Raw genomic sequence first — 20,032 nt, 5'->3', positions numbered from 1 at the left:
ATTCTTAATTCTTTGCAGAGTGCTTTCTCTGTTTTCTGAAACTATGTGTTGCATTTTGTTATTCAAAAATACACACTACTATTACTGCTTTTCTTTTTCTTTCTTTCTTTCTTTCTTTCTTTCTTTCTTTCTTTCTTTCTCTCTCTCTCTCTCTCTTTCTTCTCTTTCTTTACCTTTTAAGGCTATAATACTTTTCTTTTGATCTAAATATGTGTATTGCTGTCATAACTGGCCTGTAAAATCTTTTGAAAAGATTCTGAGAAATGTAGATATGATATCAGAGATAATTTTCAGTAAGCTGATTAGGGAAATGGGGATTAATACTGCTGCTAATGCAATTTATGTGCAGAATTCCTCCTAACATATGTCCTTGGCATCTTCCAAAGTCATGTAGTCTCCAGGGGCACACCCCATATTGAGAAATTGGCTAATTTCATCTAAGTCTTCAAAATTATGTGTGTAGGATTGTTCACATATTCCCTTGTTATCTTCCAGATACCTGTAGGTCTTCAGTGATGGCCCCTGTTTTATTCTTAATATTGCTAATTTGTGTATCTTCTCTCTCTTTTTTTTTTTTTTTGGTCATTTTTGCTGGAATTTATCAATTGTATTGACCTTTTCAAAGAACCAGCACTTCATTTCATTCATGTTCCGTATCATTTTTCTGTTTTCAATTTCATTGATTTCTTCTCTTACTTATTTCCTACCTTCTACTTGCTTTGGGTTTATTTTGTTCTTCCTTTTTACATTCTTTAAGAGGGAATTTAAGATTATTATTCTGGGCCCTAATGTATGCATTCTGTGCTATCAATTTCTGTCTCATCCCTGCTTTAGCTGTGTCCCACAAGACTTTATATGTTGTATTTTCATTTTTATTTTATTTTTATATTTTTAAGTTTTTATTTTAATTCCATTTTGTTAACATAGTGTTATATTAGTTTCAGGTGTACAACAAAGTAATTCAACACTTCCATACATCATCCTGTGCTCATGATGACAAGTGCACTCCTTAATCCCCATCCCATATTTAACTGAATCCCCATCCACCTCCCCTCTGGTAACCTTCAGTTTGTTCTCTATTTTTAAAATTTCTTTTGGAATTTCTTCTTTGATCATTGATTGTTTATAAGTATGCTATTTAGGGCGCCTGGGTGGCTCAGTCAGCTAAGTGTCTGACTTCAGCTCAGGTCATGACCTGACAGTTTGTGAATTCGAGCCCCGTGTCAGGCTCTGTGCTGACAGCTCGGAGCCTGGAGCCTGCTTCAGATTCTGTGTGTGTGTGTGTCTCTCTCTCTGCACCCCCCCCCACTCACACTCTGTCTCTGTCTCCCTCAAAAATAAATAAACAATAAAAAAAAATAAGTCAAAAAAATACTAAAAATAAAAAAAAAAGTATGCTATTTAGTTTCCAGGTGTTTGAAGATTTTCCTCTTATCTTTTAGTTATTCCTATTTTAATTCCATTCAGGCCAGAGAACACTTTCTGTATGACTTCAATGCCTTTAAAATTGTTGACCTTCAGGGGCACCTGAGTGGCTCAGTGGTTAAGCATCTGACTCTTGATTTCAGCTCAGGTCATGATCTTGTGGTTTGTGAGTTTTAGTCCCATGTTGGGCTCTGCACTGACAGCATGGAGCCTGCTTGAGATTCTCTCTCTCTCCCTCTCTCTCTCTCTCTTTCCTCCTCTCTCTTCCCCTCCCCCACTCTCTATCTCTCTCTCAAAATAAACATTTTTTAAAAAATAAAAAATAAAATTGTTGACCTTCATTTTATGACCCATGATGTGGTCTGTTTTGGTATATTTTTCATGGACACTTAAAATAAATCTGTATTCTGTTCTTGTTAGATGATGTATTCTATAAATTTTGATTACTTTCTGTTGTTTCATAGCATTGTTGAGTTCTATAGATTTGATGATGTTCTGTCTAGTTGTTCAATCAGTGATTAAGAAGGGATGTTGAAGTATCAAACTATAATTGTGTATTTGTCTATTTTTCCTTTCATTTTTATCAGTGTTTAATACACATTTTTGGAGCTCTCTTGCTTGGTACATACACATTTAGGATGACATTCTTTTCTTAGTGCATTGGTCCTTTTATCATTATTTAATGTACCTCTCTTTCTCTGGTAAGTTTCTTCTCTCTGAAATATCATTTATCTGATATTAACAAAATCATTCCTTGCTTCCTTTAGTTATGTTTGCATGATATGCCTTTTCCCACCCTGTTATTTTTTACCTGACTGTATCAACCTGTTTATATTTGAAATGAGTTTCTTATAGTCTATAGTTGGGTCATATTTTTAAATCCACCATGCTAATTTATTTCCATTAGTTAGCATATTTAAAGGGCGCCTGGGTGGCTCAGTCGGTTGAGTGTTTGACTCTTGGTTTCAGCTCAGGTCATGATCTCCCGGGTTTCTGGGTTCAAGGCCCATGTTGGGCTCTGCACTGGCTGCACAGAGTCTGCTTGGGATTCTCTCTTTCTCCCTCTTTCTGCCCCTCCCCAACCTGGGCTGTCTCTCTCTCAAAATAAATAAATAAACTTAAAAAATCAACATATTTAAATCATTTGCATTTAATGCAATTATTTGTATATGAGGGCTTAAATGTACCATTGTATTTTAAAAATTTTTGTTTGTTTGTTTCATTTTCCATTTCTCTGTTTTCTCTTCCTATCTTCCTATACATGCCTTGATTATTAGATTTCCACGTTAATTTATTAATGATGATTCTGTGTGTTTACCTTTGGTTTCTTTAGTTGTTCCTATAAGAATCATATTACATATATATTATTTATCACAGTAAACTGGTATTATTGTTTTACCATCTTGAGTGTAATATAGAAATCTTACCTCCTTTTTCATCCCTCTATACTCCCTCATTTATAATATGATTATCAAATATTTCTTCTACATGCACTTAGAACCACATTAAACAGTGTCATAACTTGATTCAACTGTAATTTACAATTTAGAAAACTCGAGAGGAGGAGGAAGATTTATTATATTTACTCATATTTTTGTTTATCGTGTATTTTCACACTTCCTGATGTTCCAGGGTTTCTTCTTTGATCATTTTTTTTTTCTTTTTAGAAAAGTTATTTTGAACACTTTTTTAAGGTAGGTATTCTGGTGACATTTTTCTGGTGTTATCATATTATGGATTGAGAAAGCTGTTTTTGACATATGAATCAAGTGTATGTGTGTATGTGTGTGTGTGTATGTCTTAAGTAAACCATGGTTAATTTTTGTAAATTTTCTGTATGCACTTGAAAATAAGGTGAGTTCATGATTCTCAGAGTTTAATATTTATATCAATATGATATACCTGACTTATAATGTTGTTGAAATCTATAGACATAACATTTTTGGTTTACTTGATCTGTCTTTTTGAAAGGTATGCTAAAATCTCCTAGTGATACTCAGTTTCACTCTGTTTCTCCTGATATTTTCAGATTTTTAAAATGAATTTGGTTTTGCTAAATTATTAGGTACATAAATATTAATACCTGTTTTATAGTCATTGAGAATGTCACCTTTAGCATTATAAAGCATTCTTATCTGTCTTTTTTAATGTTTTGTTTGACATCTACTTTTTCAGTTATTAGGTTTAGGACCTTTACTTTCTTTTTATTTGCATTTATGTGTTTATCCATGCCTAAATCTAAGAAGACTTATTAGCTGTCTTTTCTTTATACCTCACAGTGTTATGTTTTATTTTGTAAGCAAAACTTATTTTTTTCTCCTTTAAGTAGGACAATAAACCTATTTGACATTCTTAAAATTGTGTATTTCTATGCACATACATATATATGGTTTTGCATTATGCCATTTGTTTCATTCTGTTTCTTCATGTGTGTGTCTGTCTCTGTCACACACACATTTTAGATTCTTTTTGTGTGTAAGAAAATGTATATCTTTTACTCTAATTGGTATCATTAAACTACTACTTTTTGATAATATGTTTATTACATCCAATTTTTAGTTATTGTTCTTTTAGTTTGGCATTGTGAGCAATATTGAAATTAGCTAAAATTATCGTCTCTTCATCATCTAATATGAAGTAATATATTTTTGTTCACAGTTCATAGTCGTAAGGCAACCTGGGAATTTAACATATTTTATTTACACTTGCTTAATTTTGCTATTTTGTATATTTCTATTCTCTGTCTATAGTGTCTGCAGGTATAGTTGTTACATACTATCATCTCTTCCTTATAACGTCATTTAGATTAATGTTTATAGGTAGAAATATAATTCATGCTTTTGTTAACACTGCTCCAGTCATTTTAATTGCCTGAAATTCTTTCTTTATTTGATTAATCAGGAAGGGCTTGTGAAAATAATATCCTCTGAGCTTTTATTTTTGGAGGTGTGTTTGATGGGGAGGTTAGTTCCCCAGGGCTGCAGTAACAAATTAGCAGAAATCAGGTGGCTTAAAACAACAGAAACATATTCTCTCATAGTTCTGGAAGCCAGAAATCTGAAATCAAGGTGTCAGCAGGACTATACTCCTTGCAAAGTCTCTAAGGAAGAATCTTCCCTTGCCTTTTTTAGCTCCTGGTGCTTCCTCCTTTTTCTTGACTTGTGGCAGCATAATGCCGATCTCTTTCATGTGTGTCTCAGTGTCTTCTTGTTGGTCTCTCTCCCTTTTTTTTAAATGTTTATTTTTGAGAGACAGAGAGAGCACTCGGGGGAGGGGAGGGAGATTGACCAGGACAGAGGATACAAGGCGGGCTCTGTGCCCACAGCAGAGAGCCCAGTGTGGGGCTCGAACTCATGAACCACAAGATCATGACCTGAGCCAAAGTCGGATGCTTAACCAACTGAGCCACCCAGGTGCCCCTGTGTCTCTCTTTTTAAAAAGGAAAAACAGACTGCCGCATGTTGTGCTTCGTTTGGATGTGTCTACTGTCTAGAGAGCTTGACTGCTCTATGTTCCCCTAAAAATGGACCTTGAGAGCTTGATTGGAGGTTCTAGCATGGGATCAGAGCTCCTCATATACCCTCGACTTTTCCATTGCAGGAGGACTTCCTCTTGGAGTTCATGGCTTCAGGAAGGATGCACATGGAGTGGTGAGGAAGGACAGGGAAACATGCCAGCCAGATCAGCCAAATCAGCACTCGTGATCAATGGGGTGACAGATGTCACAGCCAGATTGCCCACACATCCTTGTTTGCCTCTTATAATGATACTTATCATTGAATTTAGGGCCCATTCTAAATTAAGTTAAAGATTTTGAGATCTTTAATTAGTCTGCAGAGACCCTGTTTTCAAGTAAGGTCACATTCTCTGGCACCAGAAGTTATGACTTAGAAATATCTTTTGCAGGCCACTATTCAATCACTACAGTCCCCCTTCTGACCCCCAAACTTTATTTCTGTCCCATGTGCAAAATACATCCACACTACCCAATATGCCCCCAAATCTCAACCAATTATTATAACATCAAGTCCAAATCCAAAATCTCATCTAAATCTCATCAGCTCAAAAGTTCCCAAATCTCATCTCCTAAATCATCTAAATCAGGTATGGGTGACACTCTGGATATGATCCATTCTAGGAAAAATTCCCCTCCATTTGTGGGTCTGTGACACTAGAAAACAAGTTGTCTGCTTCCTGAATACAATGGCACAGCTGTCATTGGTTAAACATGCCCATTCCCATACAGAGAAATTGGAGGCAATAAAGGGGTCACTGGTTCTAAACAAGTTAGAAACCCAGCAAGGCAAATTCTATCATGTTTTAAGAACTGGAATTAATCCTCTATGGGTTGGAGTTCATCCTTTGGGCCAATGGAGGCTTTGCCCTCTGGGTCCACTACTCTGGCTTCTTCCTCTGCATCCACAGTTCTGCTCTTGGAGATGGTTCCTTTTTCTTGAAGGTTATTACAGGTTTGTAGGTGATTAGCTCTATCAACCTGTTTCCTGCCTATACAGTTTTTGAAATATGATTGCCCTCTTTCACTTGGTCCTGTCTCTGTCCCCTTCAGTCTGAGCTGGAAATGCTTTTGCTGATCCTACATTCTCAAAAAATACATTGTGGTTCTCCCATGTCTTCTATGGTATTGATTCCATTAGACAAGAGGATCCTCCACAAGTCTTTCCTTAGTAACTCCATATTTTTTTTCTGACTTCGGTTGAGATGGTGGAGTGGATCCATTAATCACACAACTACTCTCTTCACTAAAAGGTTATCCAGGCAAACCCTTGATTCTCTATCCAGTGCATGCCTTTACAGCAGTGGATTTCTTAATTTTAGTTCATTCTCAATCTAGTTAGGACAAAAACCTCCCAAATCAGCGACTATTAGTTTGTTTTTCTCAACAGTTATATCCTCAATTTAATTCTTTCCTATCATTTTTACTATAAGCATCAAGGAGAAACCAGGCTCTGCCTTCAACACTTTTCTTATAAATCTGCTCAGCTAAATGTTTATTTTTTCTGTTCTGCTTTGCAAACAATAGTAGAACACAACTGAACCAAATATTGTAACACTTTATAACAAAGATTGCCTTTCCTCCAGTTTCCAATAAATAGCATGTTCCTCATTTCCTTCTGAGACCTTATAAGAAGCACTTTCAATGTCCATATTTTCACCAACAATCTCTTCAAGGTAATGTAGGCTTTTTCTATCATGTATCTCAAAATTCTTCAAACTTCCACCCATTAACCAGTTCCAAAGCCATTTCCACATGTTTAGGTATTTATTATAGAAGCATGATACCTCCAGCTACCAAAGTCTATATTGGTTTCCTAGGGCTGCCATAAACAAAATACCATAAACTTGGGTAGACTGAAACAACAGAAATGTATTCTCTCACAGTTCTGGAGACCAGAAGTCCAAAATCAAGATATAGGAAGGACCACCCTCCCTCCAGAGCTCTACAGGAGAATCCTTCTTTGCCACTTCTAACTTCTGGTGACTCCTAGAGTTGCTTGAGTTGTTGTAGCAAATGAAAACCTCTGCCTCCACCTTCATAAAATCTTCTCCTCTGTGCATCTCTGTGTCATCTTAATATCTCTATGAGGACACTCGTTATTGGATTTAGGGCCCAATCTTAATCCTGGATTATCTCATCTTGAGATCATCTACTTAATTACATTTACAAAGAATCTACTTCCAAACAAGGTCACATTCACAGGTATTGGGTGTTAGGACTTGGACCTATATTTTGTAGGCCACTATTCAACACACTACAGATAGATATATTAAAATTCCTTTTTGACCTGTTTCTTTTCTTTCAATTTTCTTAACTCCATCATTTCCAGACATAAAGTAGCAAAACTAATTAAGAATTTTTTGACAATCTAATTGTTTTTTCTTTGTAAATGAATTGATCTTTTTACTTAGATGTGCAAATGATTTTTTTTTCCTTTAAAGTACAGTGGTTTTGGTAGAATATCTCAGTGTTTAATATTTTGTGTCAGTTTTCCCAGATATATAGTGTGTCCTTTTAGTATAGTACTTTTTTTAAAACTAAAAGCTTTCTTGAATTGAAGATTGTATTAATTTCCTTATTTTGAGTTCCATTACTTTTTCTTTTTCTTCATCTTACATGTATTTTGGACTTTTCCTTATCTTCCATATCTATTACCTTTTACATTCATTATAATCTTTCTTAGTTTCTTTTTCATTTAGAAATTTTCTTCTTTTTATCTTCTATATATTTTAAGGCACTTTCCATGATGCTTAGTTTTCTTTTTTAAAGTTTATTTATTTCTTTTGAGAGGGGGATGGGGCAGAGAGAGAGGGAGAGGAAGAATCCCAAGCAGGCTCTGTCAGTGCAGAGCCCAACATGGGTCTCCAACTCCCAACTGTGAGATCATGACCTGAGCCAAAATCAAGGGTCAGACGCTTAAACGACTGAGCCACCCAGGTGCCCCTGATGCTTAGTTGTCTAATGTTTCTCTGAGTTTAATCTTCAGTTCATTTTTCAAAAACACTATTTCCTTTCTGTCAGCTCACTATCCCACATCATCTGGCTGATTTTTCTAGTTCTAACTTATGCTTTTGTTTTATATTTTCTATACAATTTTAATATAAAGAAACAAAAGATTAAAAATAAAAATAGTTAAAATTAAAATATTTTATTGTATTTTTCAAATATTAGTTTATAATTTTCATCTGTATTATACACAAAAATCTCTGGAATTTCTTCATTTAATGCAAGAATAATTTTGCTCTTTTTAAATTTAATTTGTTTTTAATTTACCTCCAAATTAGTTAGCATATAGTGCAACAATGACTTCAGGAGTAGATTCCTTAATGCCTCTTACCCATTTAGCCCATCCCCCCTCCCACAACCCCTCCAGTAACCCTGTGTTTGTTCTCCATATTTAGGAGTCTCTTATGTTTTGTCCCCCTCCCTGTTTTTATATTATTTTTGTTTCCCTTCCCTTATGTTCCTCTGTTTTGTCTTCTAAAGCCCTCATATGAGTGAAGTCATATGATATTTGTCTTTCTCTGACTAATTTTGCTTAGCATAATACCCTCCAGTTCCATCCACATAGTTGCAAATGGCAAGGTTTCATTCTTTTTGATTATCAAGTAATACTCCATTGTATATCTATACCACATCTTCTTCATCCATTCATCCACCAAGGGACATTTGGGCTCTTTCCATACTTTGGCTATTGTTGATAGTGCTGCTATGAACTTGGGGGTGCATGTGTCCCTTTGAAACAGTATACCTGTATCCCTTGGATAAATACCTAGTAGTGCAATTGCTGGGTCGTAGGGTACTTCTATTTTTAAATTTTTGAGGAACCTCCATACTGTTTTCCAGAGTGGCTGTACCAGTTTGCATTCATACCAGCAATGCAAAAGAGATCCTCTTTCTCCACATCCTTACCAACATCTGCTGTTGCCTGAGTTGTTAATGTTAGCCATTCTGACAGGCGTGAGGTGGTCTCTCATTGTGGTTTTGATTTGTATTTCCCTGATGATGAGTGATGTTGAGTATTTTTTCATGTGTCGGTTGGCCATCTGGATGTATTCTTTGGAGAAGTGTCTGTTCATGTCTTTTGCCCATTTCTTCACTGGATTATTTGTTTTTTGGGTGTTGAGTTTGATAAGTTATTTATAGATTTTGGATACTAACCCTTTATCTGATATGTCGTTTGCAAATATCTTCTCCCATTCTGTCAGTTGCCTTTTAGTTTTGCTGATGGTTTCCTTCACTGTGCAGCTTTTTATTTTGATGAGGTCCCAGTAGTTCATTTTTGCTTTTGTTTTCCTTACCTCTGGAGACAAGTTGAGTAAGAAGTTGCTGCGGCCAAGGTCAAAGAGGTTTTTGCCTGCTTTCTCCTCAAGGATTTTGATGGCTTCCTGTCTTACATTGAGGTCTTTCATCCATTTTGAGTTTATTTTTGTGTATGGTGTAAGAAAGTGGTCCAGGTTCATTCTTCTGCATGTCGCTGTCCAGTTTTCCCAGCACCAGTTGCTGAAGAGACTGTCTTTTTATTCGATTGGATGTTCTTTCCTCCTTTGTCAAAGATTAGTTAGCCATAGGTTTGTGGGTCAATTTCAGGATTCTCTATTCTGTTCTATTGATCTGAGTGTCTGTTCTTGTGCCAGTACCATACTGTCTTGATGATTACAGCTTTGTAGTATAGCTTGAAGTCCAGGATTGTGATGCCTCCTGCTTTAGTTTTCTTTTTCAAGATTGCTTTGGCTATTTGGGGTCTGTTCTGGTTCCATACAAATTTTAGGATTATTTGTTCTAGCTCTGTGAAGAATGCTGGTGTTATTTTGATAGGTATTGCATTGAATATGTAGATTGCTTTGGGTAGTACCAACATTTTAACAATATTTGTTCTTCCTATCCAGGAGCATGGAATGTTTTTCCATTTTTTTGTGTGTGTCTTCTTCAGTTTCTTTCATAAGCTTTCTATAGTTTTCAGTGTATAGATTTTTCACCTCTTTGGTTAGACTTATTCCTAGGTATTTTATGGATTTTGGTGCAATTGTACATGGGATAGATTCCTTGATTTCTCTTTCTGTTGCTTCATTGTTGGTGAATGGGAATGCAACCAATTTCTGTGCATTGATTTTATATATCCTGAAACTTTGCTGAATTCATGAATTAGTTCTAGCAGTTTCTTGGTGGAATCTTTTGGGTTTTCCATATAGATTATCACGTCATCTGCAAAGAGTGAAAGTTTGACCTCATCCTGGCTGATTTGGATGCCTTTTATTTCTTTGTGTTGTCTGATTGCAGAGGCTAAGACTTCCAATACTATGTTGAATAACAGTGGCAAGAGTGGACTTCCCTGTCTTGTTCCTGACCTTAGGGGGAAAGCTCTCAGTTTTTCCCCATTGAGGATGATATTAGCTTTGGGTCGTTCATATATGGCTTTTTGATCTCGAGGTATGATCCTTCTATCCCTGCTTTCTTGAGGGTTTTTATCAAGAAAGGATGCTGTATTTTGTCAAATGCTTTCTCTGCATCTATTGAGAGGATCATATGGTTCTTGTCCTTTCTTTTATTGATGTGATGAATCACATTAATTGTTTTGCAGATACTGAACCAGCCCTGCATCCCAGATATAAATCCCAGTTGGTCATGGTGAATAATTTTCTTAATGTATTCTTGGATCCAGTTGGCTAATATCTTGTTGAGGATTTTTGCATCCATGTTCATCAGGGAAATTGGTCTATATTTCTCCTTTTTAGTGAGGTCTCAGTCTGGTATTGGAATCAAGGTAATGCTGGCCTCATAGAAAAAGTTTGGAAGTTTTCCTTCCATTTCTATTTTTTGGAACAGCTTCAAGAGAATAGGTGTTAACTCTTCCTTAAATGTTTGGTAGAATTCCCCTGGTAAGCCATCTGGCCCTGGACTCTTGTATTTTGGGAGATTTTTGATTACTAATTCGATTTCTTTACTGGTTATGGGTCTGTTCAAATTTTCTATTTCTTCCTGTTTCAGTTCTGGTAGTGTATATGTCTCTAGGAATTTGTCCATTTCTTCAGATTGCCCATTTTATTGGCATATAATTCATCATAATATTCTCTTATTATTGTTTTCATTTCTGCTGTGTTGGTTGTGATCTCTCTTCTTTCATTCTTGATTTTATTTGTTTGAGTTCTTTTCTTTTCCTTTTTGAGCAAACTGGCTAGTGGTTTATCAATTTTGTTAATTCTTTCAGAGAACCAGCTTCTGGTTTCATTGATCTGTTCTACTGTATTTTTGGTTTTGATAGCATTAATTTTTGCTCTAATCTTTATTATTTTCTGTATTATGCTGGTTTTGGGTTTTATTTGCTGTTCCTTTCTCAGTTCTTTAAGGTGTAAGGTTAGGCTGTGTATCTGAGATCTTTCTTCCTTCTTTAGGAAGGCCTGGATTGCTATTATACTTTCCTAGTATGACCGCCTTTCCTGCATCCCAGAGGTTTTGGGTTGTGGTGTTATCATTTTCACTGGCTTCCATGAACTTTTTATTTCCTCTTTAACTTATTTGTTAGCCCATTCATTCTTTAGTAGGATGTTCTTTATTCTCCAAGTATTTGTTATCTTTCCGAATTTTTTCTTGTGGTTGATTTTGAGTTCATAGTGTTGTGGCTTGTTGAGGACTGATTTGTGTTCCAGTATGTGGTCTATTCTGGAGAATGTTCCATGTGCACTGGAGAAGAATGTATATTCTGCTTCTTTAGGATGAAATGTTCTGCATATATCTGTTAAGTCCATCTGGTCCAGTGTGTCACTCAAAGCCATTGTTTCTTTATTGATTTTTTTTTTTAGATGATCTGTTCATTGCTGTGAGTGGGGTGTTGAAGTCCCCTACTATTATGGTATTACTATCAATGAGTTTCTTTATGTTTGTGATTAATTGGTTTATATTTTTGGGTGCTACCACATTTGGCGCATCAGTGTTTACAATTGTTAGGTCTTCTTGGTGGATAGACCCCTTAATTAGGGTATAATGCCCTTCATCATTTGATACAGTCTTTATTTGAAAGTCTAGATTGTCTGATAGAAGTATGGCTACTCCAGCTTTCTTTTGTTGACCATTACCATGATAGATAGTTCTCCATCCCCTTACTTTCAGTCTGAAGGTGTCCTTAGGTCCAAAGTGGATATCTTGTAAACAGCATATAGATGGATCTTGTTTTCTCATCCATTCTATTACCCTATTTTGATTGGAGCATTGAGTCCATTGAGGTTTAGAGTGAGTACTGAAAGATACGAATTTATTGCCATTATGTTGCTTGTAGAGTTGGAGTTTCTGGTGGTGTTCTCTGGTCCTTTCTGGTCTTTGTTGCTTTTGGTATTTATTTATTTATTTATTTATTTTCATCTTTTCTCCCCTCAGAGAGTCCCCCTTAAAATTTCTTGCAGGGCTGGTTTAGTGGTCATGAACTCCTTTAATTTTTGTTTGTCTGGGAAACTTTTTATCTCTCCTTCTATTTTGAATGACAGCCTTGCTGGATAAAGAATTCTTGGCTGCATATTTTTCTGATTCAGCACATTGAATATATCCTGCCACTCCTTTCTGGCCTGCCAAGTTTCTGTGGATATGTCTCCTGCAAACCTGATTTGTCTTCCTTTGTAGGTTAAGGACTTTTTTTTTTACCTTGCTGCTTTCACGATTCTCTACTTGCCTGAGTATTTTGTGAATTTGACTATGATATGCCTTGTTGATGGCCGTTTTTTGTTGAATCTAATGGGGGTCTTGTGTGATTCCTGGATTTTGATGTCTGTGTCTTCCCCAGGTTAGGAAAGTTTTCTGCTATGATTTGCTCACTAACCTTCTACCCCTATTTCTCTCTTTTCCTCTTCTGGGACCCCTGTAATTCTGATGTTGTTCATTTTTAATGAGTCGCTGATTTCTCTAATTCTTAAATTGTGCTCTTTTGCCTTAATCTCCCTCTTTTTTTCTGCTTCATTATTCTTCATAAGTTTGTCCTCTATATCGCTGATTCTCTGTTCTGCCGCATGTATCCTTGCCGCTGCGGCATCCATTCGAGATAGCAGCTCAGTTATAGCGTTTTTAATTTCCTCCTGACTAGTTTTTACCTTTTATCTCCGCAGAAAGTGATTCTAATCTATTTTTGACTCCAGCTACTATTCTTACTATGGTGATTCTAAATTCTGGTTCAGGCATCTTGCTTGTATCTGTGTTGGTTAAGTCTCTGGCTGTCGTTTCTTCCTGTTCTTTCTTTTGGGTGAATTCCTTCATTTCGTCATTTTTAAGGGAGAAAAGCAGTTAATGAGGTAAAAAAATTAAAATAAAAAAATTGAAATTAAAAACATATTAAAATTTAAAAATTAAACACACACACAAAGTTGAATAAATGATGCTAGATCCTAAGTGTGTTTTGGTCTGGGTGTTGAAAGTGGCTTGATCAATTAGAGAAAAAAAGGGGAAAAAAAGAGAAAAAAAGAAATTATTTGAAAATTTGAAAACATGAATACACTGAAGTAGACTAAAATTAAATGATGGAAGGACAATAGAATTTGAAAATATTTACACAGAAGTAATAAATATAGTAGAAAAAAATTAAAAATATTTTTGGTAAAAATTAAAAATAAAAATGATTTTTTTTCTCTTTCTGTATTCAAGAAAAAGAAAAGAAACGAAAAAAAAAAAAAAAGTTGAATAGTTGGACCGGCTAACAGACTGAAATACTTCTGAAATTACTTTGTTTTCTCCTAGAAGTCAAACTATGAAGCACTTTATAGTCCACAAACAAAGCAGGCGGTGAGACTTGTGTTCTTGAAGAGCGAGGCTGGCCCAGTTGGGCGGGGCTCAGTGTGACGGCTCCGTTCTCCACTAGATGGCACAGCTAGCCTACTGAGGTGGATTGTTGTGGAGCTTGTAGGTGTGTGTGTGCATGCGTGGGAATGGTGAAAATGGCGTCACCCAGCTACCCAGTCTCTAGTATTGGTACTCTGTTCTCCCCAATCAGCAGTCTCACACTGGCCTTTGTCTTGGGCTTCCATCCACTCCCCACTTCCACACTGTCCGTGACCAAGCCCCAGGCAGCACCTCCCTCCCGATTTTTGTCTCAGATGCGGCTGCCTTCCCCGGACCCCACTTCTGAGGGACTGCAGCTTTGACCCACTCCATCCCTCTGCAGAGGGTCTCACCGAGCAATGGCCAGGTGACAGCTGCACCCAGGAACGCTTATGGGACCATGCTGTTGCCAATGCCAAGAGACTGTGGTCAGGTGCCAGCCCGCCCCAGAAAAAGCTTGCAAGACAGTTTAGCAGCAGCACCTCAGGATTATGGAAAATCAGAACACACATCCTGCACCAGGCTTCACCCCCACGACCTTGTTCCAGCACCAGTGAATGTGGCCATTTTCTGGGTTGTGCTGGGCCCAGGTGGCCTCACAGACTCTACCAAATGTCCTTCCAGCAGCGGATCCACTTTTCCCCATGTGGTCCGAGAACCTCCCGGACCCCACTCTGCTCCTGGGGATTCGCCCTTCCCACCAGAGCACTTCCAGGTATCAAGCTGTAGAGTTTCAGACTCTGTGCTCCCCCTCTTTACAGTCTTAATGGAATTTAAACCCTCTCCTTTCTCCTTCTCCCTTTTTCAGTCCCTGTGGCTGTTTCCAATTTTCCACTTTCTCTCCAGCTGCTTTTGGGGAGGGATGCTTTTCCCATATTCTCCCCCCCACCGAATCTCTGTCCTTTCTCTGCATGCAAAAGCGGCTCCCTGACCTCCACGGCTTCTCTCTCCCCAAGTTCATCTCTCCATGCCACGTACCTGCTGAATTCTGTGGTTCAGGTTGTGCAGATTGTTGTGTTAATCCTCATATCAGTTTTCTAGGTGTGCAGGGTGGTTTAATGTTGGTCTGGCTGTATTTCACGGGTGTGAGACACACAAAAAACTTCCATGCTGTTCTGCCATCTTGGCTCCTCCCTGTAATTTTGCTTCTAAAACTTTCTCTCACTCTCTCAAAATCTGAGGAATCGAACAATGGATTTTGAAAAGATGTTGAGGCAATGAGGTCAATGATTATTATCCTATTGTTTTTAATGACTCAGAATTTTGTAAGATTTGTAAACTGAATAGTCATATCATGTCACAATCACAATAGGTACATTTGTTTATATATAAAGAGGATGATTGAAAACCCAAGCATCCTTGATCTAGTAATACATTAGGATGACTTATATTGGCTATCACTCTGAGCTTTTTGTTCTGTACCACGTCTTTTAAATATGTGAAAAAATACACTTCTCTCAGCAAGCCTGCAAAAAGTTGTTATTTTATCCATTTTATAGAAAATACCTTTAAGTTTAGAAATATTAATAATTTAGCCAAGATAATACAGCAAGCAAGGGACAAAGCTCAGATTTTGGTTCTAATCCTCTGAGCCACTGTTAGAAAGCTAGTTGCCTAGGTAAAACTCAATTCTATTAGAACGTTGCGACATGCTATTTTAGAAATAATTTCTTCTTTTCTAGAGTAGTCCATCCAGAATTCTGGGGCATTATCAAATATTTTATAGAGGTAGCATCCTGGTCTTAACTTCACGGGTCTGCAAGAAGTTTTATAAATACACACACTCACTCCACACTAACGGTAATTATGTAGGTGACTAACACTAAGAAATTTAACAGGCAAACTTCAATCTTAACTGTGTAGCAGTATGTCAGTTTTACATTCAAATGCATCCTAAATCTGACCACTTCTCAGCATTCCACAGCTATCATGTTACATGCAGGTTACTGCCATCTCCCCTTAGTTTTCTGCAATAGCTCCCTAAATGGCCTCACTACTTCCACTTTTGGTGCTGTACAGTTAATTATACACACTACATACAAGGTGATCTTTAAGAACATAAAACAGATCATGTCAATCATTTTTCAAAACTTTCTAATGGCTGTTCTAATGGACAATAAAAGGAAAGTCCTTGCATTAATCTAACTGGATTATTTGTTGTTTATTGTTGATTTATATGAGTTCTTCATGTATTATGGATGTAAGAACTATATCAGAATTATGAATTGCAAATACTTTCCCCCATTCTTGGGTTGTCTTTTCACTTTCTTCATGGTGTCCTTTTTTAAAAAATATTTTTTTAATGTTTATTTATTTTTGAGAGAAAGAGACAAGCCGGGGAGGGGCAGAGAGAGAGAGGGAGACACAGAATCTGAAGCAGGCTCCAGGCTCTGAGCTGTCAGCACAGAGCCCTACACAGGACTCAAACCCACCAACTGTGAGATAATGACCTCAGTTGAAGTCGGGCGCTTTAACCCACTGAGCCACCCAGGCGCCACTTTATGGTGTCCTTTGAAGTACAAAAGCTTTTATGCTTTTATGCTTTTGAGCTTTTTATGAAGTATGATTTATCTCTTTTTTTCTTTGGTTGCTTGTGCTTTTAGGGTCCTATCTAAAAAGGCTTTGCTTAACCCAAAGTCATAAAGACTTACTCTTTTATTTTCTTCTAAGATTATTATAATTTTTGCTCTTCCATTTGGTTTATGACCTATTTTTGAGTGAATTTTTGTGTATGGTGTAAGAAAGGAGCTGTAATTTCATTCTTTTACATGTAGATATCCAGTCATCCCAGGACCATTTGTTGAAAAGTCTATTCTTTTCCTTTTGAATTGTCTTGTTATAATTGTCAAATATCAACTCACCATAAATTTAAAAGCTTACTTCTGGATTATCAATTCTGTTTCATTGATCTTTATGTCTAAGTATGTCAGGACCTGTCTGTCTAGGTTACTGTAGCATTATAGAAAGTTTTACAGTTGGGAAGTGTGAATCCTCCAACTTTGATTTGCTTTTTCAAGATCATTTTAGCCATTCTGCATTCCTTGAATGCGCATATTAATTTTATTGTCAGCTTGTCAACTTCTGCAAAAAGAAGCCAATTGAGTTTTTAACAAGGATTGGATTGACTCTATAGATTAAATTAGATAACTGTCATCCAAAATATATTGAGTCTTTTGCATCATGAACATGGGATGTCTTTCCATTCATTTAAGTCTTCTTTAATTTCTTTTAAAACAATATTTTGCAGTTTTCAGAATATCAGTTTTATACTTCTTTTGTGAAGTGTATTGTAGGTATCATCCTTTTTAACATACTATTATAAACGAAATTTTTTTTTCTTCTCTTTTCTTTTCTTTTCTTTTCTTTTCTTTTCTTTTCTTTTCTTTTCTTTTCTTTTCTTTCTTTTCAAGATAGAATGCACAAGCAGTGGAGGGGACAGAGGGAGAGAGAGAGAATCTTAAGCAAGCTCCACACTCAGCATGGTGCCCAACATGGGGCTTGATCCTATTATCCTGGGTTCATGACCTGAGCTGAAATCAAGAGCTCGAAGCTCAGCCCACTGAGCCACCCAGGCGCCCCAATGGAATTGTTTTCTTAATTTAATTTTCAGATTTTTCATTGTTAGTGTATAGAAATCAAATGGATTTTGTGTATTGATCTGGTACCCTGCAACCTAGCTGAAATTGATCATACATTAATTTTGGTAGTTTTTTTAATAAATGGATTCCTTATAAGTTCTTGTATACAAGGTCATATTATCCACAAAGAAATATAGTTTTATTTCTTCTTTTCTGATCTGGATATCTTTTACTTAATTTTCTTGCTTAATTGTCCGAGATGGGGCAATACAATGTTAAATAGAAGTGTTGAGAGTGAATATCTTTAATGGAAAGACATTTAGTCATTTACAATTAATTACAATATTTGATGTGGGTTTTTTATGTAGGGGTCATGTTTTCTTGTTTTTTTTTTTCTCTTGGATACTTAACATTTTAGACAATGTAGCAATTCTGCATACTAATACCCTCCTCTCAGGTTCATTGTTTTTGTTTGCTTATTTGTTTAGTGGCTTGGCTGAACTATTTTAGTGAAGTCTTATTTCCCCATCAGGATGTACCTTGTGATGTAATTCTTCAAAGAGTACAGTCTTGGACATGCACACATTCACCCTGGGATGACAGTGGCTTCTGCAGGAGTCTTGTTTCTTTTCCTGGTCTAAGTTTTTTGCTTCAGTTGGATTCACATGTACCTGTTAGGCTTCATTAATTACTGGCTGATTTTGCTGTTGGTTTCAATATTGCCCTGAGGCATAAATTGCTCCACAGTCTGATCCCATTAGTGTCTGTCTCTTTTTTTTTTTTTTTTTTAATTTTTTTTTCAACATTTTTTATTTATTTTTGGGACAGAGAGAGACATAGCATGAACGGGGGAGGGGCAGAGAGAGAGGGAGACACAGAATCGGAAACAGACTCCAGGCTCTGAGCCATCAGCCCAGAGCCTGACGCGGGGCTCGAACTCACGGACAGCGAGATTGTGACCTGGCTGAAGTCGGACGCTTAACCGACTGCGCCACCCAGGCGCCCCTAGTGTCTGTCTCTTTGCAGAAGTAACCTTTGAGGCTAGTTTTTGAGGTTTGTTCCAACCCTATGATGTCTCTTAGCCATCGCCTTCCTTGATTCTCTTTGATACACATCTAGCTGGTTTAGAGTTTAGCTTGCTGTTCTCATTCAGCGACCAGCTTCTTTGTAATTGATTACCACTAATATATTCATTGGTTTGGGTAGCACCCTTAGCCTTGAAGTATCAACATTCTGTTCAAAATAATTTCCTTTGGGGAGAGCTTTAAAGCTCTCTGTTCTTACAACCCGCCTCTTCCCCTGAGCAAAACCATTACTGATCCAGAGCTGAGGGCACAAAATGTGGCTCACTTCTCTCAGAGTGACACCTCTGCTTCATAAGCAGGATACTGGTTTAAGATACAGTCCTCTGGTCTTTTTGATTTACTTCTTCCAGCATAGAACCTCCATCCAATGAGTGAGCTGGGGTGATGGTGATTAGAGCCCCACTATTGGAGGGACTTGCCCAAAGTTGGGGTGAGGCTCTGCCCTAGAAGTGGGAGTTGGAGGGAGGAAGAGATCCCCTAGGTCTCAGACTGGTCTTTCCTAGAATAGAGCCCCTGCAACTCCAAGCTGTTAGGATTAAAAAATGCTGGTAGCCTGTCTATCTTGGAAGGTACCATTGTCCTGAACTGGGGCTTGGGAGGAAAGAAAGCCCTGTGTTTTTGACTGCATCCCATTAGAGTGGAGCTTCCTTATTACTGAGCTGAGAGGGGGATGTAGGGAAGAAGTTGTGGTTCAAATGTTCTCTCAAATGGACTTGTACTCTGCTGATTGAGATTTGGCAGTTTTCTTGAACATATTTAATTTGATGCATGTCCTTAGAACAATTTCTAGAGACTTTAAATGGTTGCTTCAATACTATATGTGTGTGTGTGTGTACACATGATTTTCACCAGTTATAGTTGTTTCACTGGAAGAGGATCCATAAAGCTCCTCATCTCCTTATGCCAACTTTCCATTTTGAAATTCTTAATAAACTTATCTTTGAATTTGTGTTTTTATTTGAAGCCCCATGGGTCAATGGAGGATGTAACAGTGCTTGAAGCCTCCACTCAGACTGCCCCACCTCTTGTCACCTCCTGACCTCTCTGGGAGAACCGGATATCCACCCCTGGTGCTCTATGCCCCACACAGTCTCTCCCTCCTCGTGTCCATCCAGGAATTGATGCTGCCTTCCACCCTGTGGAGCATGGACCTGGCCAGAGGCACAGAGAGGACTGGAGTCAGGTGTCTGTGTCCATGGCATTCTAGGACAGGACATGGCAATGCCTCTACATGCCCCAGGCTATCAGTGCCATAGCCCATTCAGAGTCATCTTGGAGGGGTGATGCCCTTCAGCCACCTCTGATTCAAGTAAGAACTGATTGCATCTCAGTGTGGAGGTTGAAATCCCTCTGGGATTGCTCATTTATGACCCATGGGAAGTGAGATACCTAGCTTAACTTCCCTACTCTCGAAAGTCTCATTGGTTTCTCTGCTGGTGGAAGATGGAACAGGCAGCCTGTGGGTCACATGTGATCCTAACCTCAGACCAGGCTCCTAGGCACCTATGATGTTTTGCAGTTGTACTGCCAGCGTGTCCTTATAGGAGGAAATGTAACATAGCACCAAAAGAAGGGGAAAAAAAGAAACACCATGACAGGTTCAAAGAGACCATGGAAGAAACAGTTTATAT

This window comes from Neofelis nebulosa, chromosome X (assembly GCF_028018385.1).
Source record: "Neofelis nebulosa isolate mNeoNeb1 chromosome X, mNeoNeb1.pri, whole genome shotgun sequence".
Lineage (NCBI taxonomy): Eukaryota > Metazoa > Chordata > Mammalia > Carnivora > Felidae > Neofelis > Neofelis nebulosa.
The sequence above is the reverse complement of the archived record's forward strand: the minus strand, read 5'-3'. Positions refer to the sequence as shown.